The sequence below is a fragment of the Lolium rigidum genome, chromosome 4, assembly GCF_022539505.1.
Source record: "Lolium rigidum isolate FL_2022 chromosome 4, APGP_CSIRO_Lrig_0.1, whole genome shotgun sequence".
NCBI lineage: Eukaryota > Viridiplantae > Streptophyta > Magnoliopsida > Poales > Poaceae > Lolium > Lolium rigidum.
The window spans coordinates 183,468,887-183,477,405 of record NC_061511.1 but is presented as its reverse complement, the minus strand read 5'-3'; the positions used below and the strand labels follow the sequence as shown (position 1 = coordinate 183,477,405).

At 42.2% G+C, this 8,519-nt stretch overlaps 1 long non-coding RNA gene across 8 annotated transcripts; it reads left to right on the top strand.

Moving 5' to 3' along the window:
* The first annotated feature begins 2,312 nt into the window (after positions 1-2,312).
* LOC124646581 lies at positions 2,313-8,519 on the top strand. Of its 8 annotated transcripts, none has more exons than XR_006986376.1 (10): positions 2,313-2,421; positions 2,958-2,999; positions 3,236-3,348; positions 3,530-3,621; positions 3,746-3,835; positions 4,208-4,554; positions 5,204-5,290; positions 5,535-5,609; positions 6,597-6,694; positions 7,913-8,519. It is a non-coding gene; the product is annotated as an uncharacterized LOC124646581 (long non-coding RNA). The 8 variants fall into 8 exon arrangements; XR_006986382.1 differs by having other exon boundaries at positions 2,324-2,421; positions 3,236-3,335; positions 3,540-3,621; positions 4,208-4,276; positions 4,471-5,290; XR_006986379.1 differs by having other exon boundaries at positions 2,324-2,421; positions 4,208-4,305; positions 4,471-5,290.

The following is an 8,519-nucleotide window of genomic DNA, read 5'->3' as shown; positions in this document are numbered from 1 at the left end:
CGCTCATAAGTTATTGCAGTTTGTAGGCCCTTCGGGCCTTCCCCGTTCAATTTTTTTTTGATGTATAACAGGACAAGCCAAGATATTTTGTACAGTACACAACTTGCCTCGCCAGACCTTTTCTCTGACCCGATTGCCAAAACACACGATCGATGCTCGATGGTGGCACTCCATGCCACGACTCCCTATCGGCTATCGTACTCGGCTACGTGCGTGAGGTGGGAGAGTCGGAGAGAGACCCTACCAGACCTTTTGTGTGCGGCTTCATTCTCCAGACCTTTTTCTTTGATCCGGCTGCCAAAACACATGATCGATGGTGCCATTTCATGCCACGACTCCCTATATCGTTGCTCGCGTGTGGAGTGAGCACGCACAGAGACCATACGTACGTTCTCTCCTCGACCGATCAATCGAAAAAGCGCAAACGGAAACAGAAAGGCGGCCATATCCCAAACGTGGCCGGCCGCGAACAGCATGTGCATCGAACCATCGAACGATACGTACGTGCGTCCACTGCGCCCGTGGACCAGGCCAGGCCAAAAGTGCGTAGATTCCAGGGCAGGGGCTCGGCCGCGCGACTCACGTCGCATCGCACGTCTTCGCCGCCGCGCAGTCCGCAGACCGACGACGACCGGCCATCGATCAGGTAGGCTGGCGCGGCGGCAACATCGCCCGTCGTGCCACCTGCGCGGCCGGCGGTGCGCGTCGCCGTCGTGCTCGAGCGCGCTCACGGCCGGCGGGTGCGCGTGCACGTGTCCGCGGTCGTCGGTCGGCGTCGTGCCCTGCCACTTTGGGCGGCCACCGATGGGCCAGGCAGGGCGTCACGTACGTACGCGGTCGGGCAAGCTCACTGCGAGAGTGAGTGGTCAGCGGTGTCGCCAATAGATCGATCGGGGTACGTACGTAGGATATGTATCTACGTGGGTCTGTGAGGCGCTGTACACGTGGCCACCTGGTCGGCGTCGCACGACGCGGATGTTTCAAGCGCGTCAGGTTTGAATATCGTGTCTGGCAGGTCAGCACACTCTCTGAGTCTGACCAGACTCAGCCTGTAAGTTTCCAAAAAAAATAGTTGCCTCTTCGATATGTTAGGCTGCCTCGGTGGAACGCACAGTTTCTAAAACACCTTCAGGCCTCGTCTTCAAGGATTACTTGATTACTTGCTGATATAGTAGGACGAGTGGTCGCCTGGTCGGTGATGTCTTGTCTTGATATAGTAGGACGAGTGGTTAATCTAAAGGTATAAACGATGCCCCCCATAGGGGGCTTCACAGCGATCAGAGCCTCTCAGCCATTGATCTTACCTCAGTGAATTTGGGCTGTCCGTTGTTTTTACCACGCCGGTATAAAAGCGGTTCCCGAGGAAACCCTAGCCGCATTCGCGTCCTCCCTTGGCGTGCTGCTCGCGAGAGGCGGCTGGCGCCGCTCCGCCTTCCTGGCCGGCCGCCCTGTCCTCCCCTCCCCTCGCGCCCCATCCTCCGGCTCCTCCTATGGGCCAGCGCCTCCACCCCTCCTCCTCGATGCACCTCAGCCTCCCACCTCTCTCCTCCCGTTCTTCCCTCTCCCTCTCTCTCTTTGATGGCGCTGGGCCGCCTAGGATGCGAGCGCCGTGTCGGCACAAGTGGGGGCGCCGCCCTTGGCCGCGGCCGGGAGCTCGCCTTCGGCCGCCGCTCGCCCCATAACCGCGTGTCTTCGCATCGCCGCGAGGACAGCAGGTTCAGCACCGGCGGATGATGCGGGAGAGAGAGGAGGAAGCATCCCTGAAACCTCTACATCGAGCAGCGGCCTACTGGGATCGGAGTCCTCTTCCATTTTTAGGTACTGAACCATCTCTTCCTCTTTATTTGTATCCTCCCCTCTTCCACTTCCCTTAATTTCTCATTTTTACTTGTGCACTTGCTTTTGTGTATACGCATATAAGGTGTATGAATAAAATCCAAGCTACTGGTCAGCTACTGGTCGTTACTGAAGTTTACTACGTTGTTGGGGCTGCAACATCAGCGACCGAGGGCTGCTCGAGATCTCATCCATGGCATCCGCTCGCAGCCTCACCACCTTTGCCTCGCTGTGGGGATTGGGCGGGATCATTGACAAGGGCGTTGTTCATATGGTATATAGCCCATAACACTTGATTGTTATTTTCATTATTTTTCCCTATCAAACTTTGTGCCATATTCACATGTCAAAATGTCAACTTGATGGCGTGTTCATTGATCTTATCTGCTGGCCATTGCTATCCGTCATAGGGCTGGTGGTTGGCGGGAGCTGCGCCATCCGGCGGTGGCGGCGGATCAAGCTCCTCCTTTGCGGCGCTCGAAAGTAGGAGCAAGGCCAACAACACCAAGGCGTCGAGCCAGCTGTCGGACGAGCGGGGCGAGCATGAGGGAGAAGTCGACGTCGCCTCCCCCAACCGTCGCACCGGTGAGCCTTTGTGTATTTTTTCACTTTCTGTATATTGCCGTGAACTGTGTGACTATCAACAACAAAGAATTGGGGAAGTTCATCTCTGGTAACTGTATGGGCTTGCCATCCATCACGTGCTCAAAGTATGCACGTGTAAGGCAACAAGGTCTTCAAGGTTGGTTCAGCCCATCTTGATACATGTGGGATATTTGTAACAGATTCATTGTTATTTACTTAGTTTTAGTACATCCAAATTGTTGAACTGTATATGGGTCTCGGGTGTGGTGGTTTCAGCAGACCACAAGTGAAGATTAATTTTGTTGAATTTAGCTGCGACTCCCATTTGTGCAACTTGCACGTTTGATATTAGACTTTCATGTGTAAGCTAGCACTAATGATATGCATGAGTAAACTTTTAGGAAAATAATATGTGCTTTATTGTTTGAGACACCCATCAAATAATATGTATAGATCTCTCAGCCGTTTGAGAAGTACTAGATAATTTCAGTGTCTTTTTCGCTGATCAAGATCAGGGTTGTTGTGCTGATCAACAGGAAGAGCAGGAGTCCTTTAGGATGCCAACAAATTATCTCTAGGTAACTTATTAAGATGCATCTGAATATCTGATACTTTTCAGCTATATCAAATGCATAGCCGCATAAGCCACTGGCTATTTGTCAAATGTTTACATAAGAGTTGATTTATCCTTTTCAGATTTGCATTCTTTGCCTTTATTTATATGCTATGCGACACTTAGAAGTGCATATGCTTTAAAAAATATTGCCTATGCGCGAGAATGAAGTCTGACTCGATTTATTTCGGCTATTTTCAGTTGCTATTTTCTGGTTAGGTTGCCTGGTCCTAGATGATAGGCAAAGAGGTGGAAATGCCAAGAAATCGATGTTAGCCGCAAACAATGAGGACGCCTACAGGTGGGCTGAGGAGGTTAGATTCTGTTTATGAAGCAAGTTCATTGGTTTGATCTCCCCTTAGTTCTTTCTCATTCATGGCCATCTATTTTCACTTACTTGTAGTAATCCATCACCTTTGCGCATGCCATTTTTACCCATTCTCTTCATTCTCTTGGCAATCCCCACTTTCCTTGTTTAATTTGGTGCTCTTTTAGTTTTGTACAGGTTGCTACTGAATTGCTTTGGAATCAATTGCAATATTGCATCCGTATGCTTCCACATGATTAATGATGTGGCCGCAGGAGAGGTGTTGAACTTCGTAAACCGTCTTATTTCTATCTACAGATTACCAAATTTACCTTGCAATATAAATATTTTTGTACCTAATCTAAGTTACAACCTGTTTTCATTCATCATGCCATGCTCATAAGGTCGATTTTCTGTTCATGGTGGAAGGGCTGCTTGAATCAGATGCCTATGGAAAATGGTTCCAAGTGTAAAATGAAATTCTTGAGTGACAGGTATATATCGTTTCTTAAGATTGGGTTTTGTATTTGTTTTTGTCCAGGAAGCTATTGGTTGAATTATATAGAGAACTTGCTGCAAATTTGCATCGGTTGCATTCTTCCAATATTAAGTATCTACTCATGTACAATTCCATTGCTCATCTAATAAGAAAAAGATCTTTTGTCACATCTGTGCAAATCCCTTTTCAGCATTTCCCACGATGTGAAGTTATGTTTCCATCCTGATATTTATCACACGCAAATTTCTCAATTTGCATGAGTAGATGTAATCAAGTTGTATCAGGCTTTATCACACCTTTATATGGCAGTGTACCATTGATCCTATATAGAAAATTTATCCTTTACCTAATCACATGTGGAGTGTAGACTGATGTTGCCTCAGAAAAAGATGAGGATATCGAGCCAAGGTGTACCGCCCGCTCATTTGCTTATAAGGTATTTCCTGGCCATCATTTGCTTATAAGGTATGTCCTGTCCATCATTATGTGTCAGCCATAGCATTAAGCACAGTAAAGCTTGAGTAAACGATTTGGTACAGTTTTAAAAACGACAATTTTGTTTCGATAATTTGGAGTAGCATTTAGTTCTTATTATTGTCCTAATTCAAGTTTTCCGTAAAACGTTCGTAGAGTCAGGGCGCAGTCACAGAAAGCTCCGGAAGCTTAGGCTCAGCAAGATGTACAGATCAAGAAGAAGACCTAAATCAGAAGCACGTATGGTATCTGAAATGGTTTACACATATCTTCTTATACTCAAGTTACAATGTACAATCAAAACTAGATACCATACAGAAGGGGTCCAGCCCAACAAAATACTCTACATTCCCTTTTAGTTCGTCCACATAAGAGCCCAATCAGTACCAAGATAGAAATATACATAATATTTTGGTCTTTGTTTTTGATTTGATTTAAACAAATTAAGTTCAGAATTGTTTTTGATTTGATATAAAGAAATTAGCTTCTTTCATAGCTCGTCAGCTTCAATGATTTGAAACTCTGCATATGCCAAACTCTCTTCCTGATCTTTAATTGTCACTTTCTGTTTTTTAAATCTTATTGTCGCCTCTATTGCAGTCACGTCAGCATGTAGCATAAGTAAATAGTGATATCAAACTTCATTGAATCTTACATGTTCGATCCATCATATTTAGAATTGCATTTCTGAATTTTGCATGCTCTGCTTTTTACCATCAGATTTTATAACTGACAGTTGTTTAATCCAGATAAACCAATAGATGAGTTTGTTCTATTAAATTTCTTGTGCATTCTATTTTGATGACAAAATTACAAGAAGTTTATTCCTAAAATCTAAATTATAGTGTGTTATTATAACTGTTGATGGTTATTTCCCTCGCGGTAAAAGTTTTCACCAGCTTCTTTATTCAATGAAACATGGCCATGTGAGAGGACGAGTTCAATACTTCAACAGCCACTAGCTATTTGATAAAACGTGGGTACTGAATGTTCTCTTTTCGCTATCTTTTTCCATATATTTCTGATATTTTCCCTTGATATATTCTCGGTTCTCTAATTGTCCAACGCTGCTTTCGTTGTCCGTTCGTGGTGAGTGCACTCTGCTTAGCCTTCTCTGTATCAATAGAGTACTCTGTCGGGTACCAAACTGTGGGTATATATTTGCTGGTATTCATGGAGCACGAATGCATTATTAAAACTTTCCCTTGATTGCTTACTAGCTGATGGAAGGGAAGCACATGGAGGCCTCAGGCTGTTGCAATGCTACATGACAACTACTGGAGTTCATCGCCAATGTAACTCGTCTCCCTTGCTTCCCTAGCATTAAATTTATTAGAAATTTGTGGATGTAGACCTGTAGCAATTATGATTGAACATTCTGACAGTATATTTCAAAATTTAGTAGTAGCAGCTGACAATGCTAAAATGTAAGTATGATTTCAAAAGTGTTTCGATTCACATGCACAGAGATTCACCTTTTAGCTGCCTTCACGAGTGGAGTAGCCTTCTAGCAAGTAACTAAGATCTTCTATGTTGGAGTGAAAATTGTCGAGCTATATCCACTAAAAGCATACTGCAGTATAATCTTATGCTTATATATTCCTTTTTTGTTAATCAGGTCAGGCTACTTTTTATATTTTGGTTCAAACAAGCTGCTCCCAGCCACGGTTGATCCACTACATTTTATCAAATGTGAATTGCCAGTTACGAATAATTATAAACTTTAGTGTTTAGATAAAACACAGATTTAGTATTGTCGAAACTGCATTTTTTTTCTTGATGTGACAACATTCATGTCAAGCTGATTATGTTGGCTTTAAAAATGTTTCACAATGAGCTATTTGATTTTTCGTGTAACAACATTCTATCATCTACTCTGCCAATATAATTCTTTCACATGTAAATGGCCTTTTCTTTCTCTAGAAAAATGATTTGATTGCTGAGTAGCAACTCACCGTGTGACTTGTATTCTTGAGTACCCGGACTGCATCTACATTATCTCCATTTTATCGCATACTATAAACTGAAGTGCCTGTATTGCATTTTAAACTACCTGTTTCATGTACAAACCATGGAAGTTTTTGATTTTGGGTTGCGCACTTTATTCAGCACCTCATGGCAATAGTCTATCTCTTTAATATTTATGAACTAAGTCACGACTTCAAAATTCCAAAGGTGAGATTATGTGCATCAACATATAATAATGTCACTTTGTTTTTTAATAATTTCTTGGGTAAGAGTGCAGATTCTTAGGACATCACTTTTATGTCATATATTTACAGGAGGCAGAATCTTCAGGGCACGCTTGGAGTCTGGAGATACGCCACCATTGGTGATTCTTTCCATTGATAGATGAGGACCGGATCTTTAGCCTTACCAGGTATCTTATAGAGTTATTTGGCAATGGATATCTTCATTTAGTTTAGTTATTAAAGAGCTTTCAGTGTGTCCTAGCACCTAGCAGTCTCCTGAAACCATTTTTTTTTTACATATAATTATGTATACAATTTTGGTGGCAACTGAGAAGTGGCACTAATATACCTTTGTCACTGGCGGTGATCTGCTGCTTGGTTGCAGTTTGGTCCTAGCATGTTTGAAGTGCAGTGGTCTGCATTTGTGGTTCCTTTTTTTTCATTTTAGTTTTGATATATTTTTAACTATCCTTCCTTAGCCATGAAATAGTTTGTTGCCTATATTTATAGTCTGGAGTGTTAAAGCTATAGACTCTTTTATAGTTTATAGACTGGATTTATAGTTTATTGGAGCCTTATATGATTTAATATATGTTTCTAAAACCCTGTTCGATTTTTTGTTTACTTGCTTCATCGCCTATCCTTGAAGGAGCTCAATGGTATACACTGTAATGAAGAAAAGCCCTAAGTGACGACACAAATATAGACTTCCATTACTATAGCTACATAAGATAGATAATGGAGCCAAGTTAATCAGTAATGAGCATAACTATCCAAGTAGATTTTGCCCAAAGAAAGTATGGCACCAACCTACCATCAAGATATAGGTTCTCAGGATCTGCAGTTCCCATACAATAAAGTAACCTTCAGTGGCTAGATCAGAAACCCAATTCAACAAAATCGAATATGGAAAAGAATTGCACCGGTCGTCAAATTTTGTAAGTGAAAGCTTTGGAGAGGTAGTTGTCTCATTAGTTTTGATTGAATCAATTCCTTTCTTGCTATTTTTATTAAAAGAAAATAGGATGCCATAAAATTCAGTGACAAGCCATCATAAAAATGTTAGCTCCAGGTTGCAGAGATTCTGATTTAGGATAGTTATTGATTACTAATAGGAAAAACTATTTACACAGGTGTTGCATTGTATTGTATCCTTCATAATTATTTCCTAGTGATGATTAATTATGAGAATCTATATAGTTCTAATGCTGCTATCTTTGCTAAAAAGATGTGTTCTATTTGGATCTTTGATTTAGATCAGACATAAATCCAATGCATGTATTTTTGCTAAGAGCATGTACTCTCTATGGATCATTGATGCCACCATTTCTCTGTTATTAAGTGTTGATGCTGACATATTTGTCTATGTTAAATTATGTCATGTGCAACCTTTTTCTTCACTGCAGGATTTTTGCTTGCCATGTTATAGCTACTCCTCAAGATCGAGCTTGGGCTGTGATACAGAAGAATTGCGCAAAGTTCATGAAGAATTATCCCTTTGAACTGTTGTGCAAAAAAAAAGCACATAATATGGTTAATTCTGTTGATGCAGAACCTGAAACATCAGCAGTTCATTACTTTTGTTGACAAGCTTGTCCTAAACATCAGCTTCGATGAAGTGATTTTAGCACTTGTTTCTTCCTTCTCTAGAGCACGAGTTGCTGCAGAGATGGTGTCACTTGGAAGTGGAAGGGGAAGTGCATATTTAGCATATTCTTGCCTTTTCTGGTTCAGTACATGAAAACTTGAGTTCAGCGTTGTGAGCTTGTTGTTTGACACATTGCTAGAAGGAGATGCGCAAGATTAGTGACTGGGCATTATTCAGTTCTTGCACCTCTGATAGTGAGATTGAGAAAATTCAAGACCATTATCTGCGTGCGCTTGTGGCTTTGTTATTTACTGCTTACACTGAGGAATCTGTTTTGAGAGAATCTGAGGCACATGTATCTTTTTGAAAAGCTACTGAGGGAATGTTGTCTCAAATTATAATTAATTTAGTAGCTTCAGATGGAA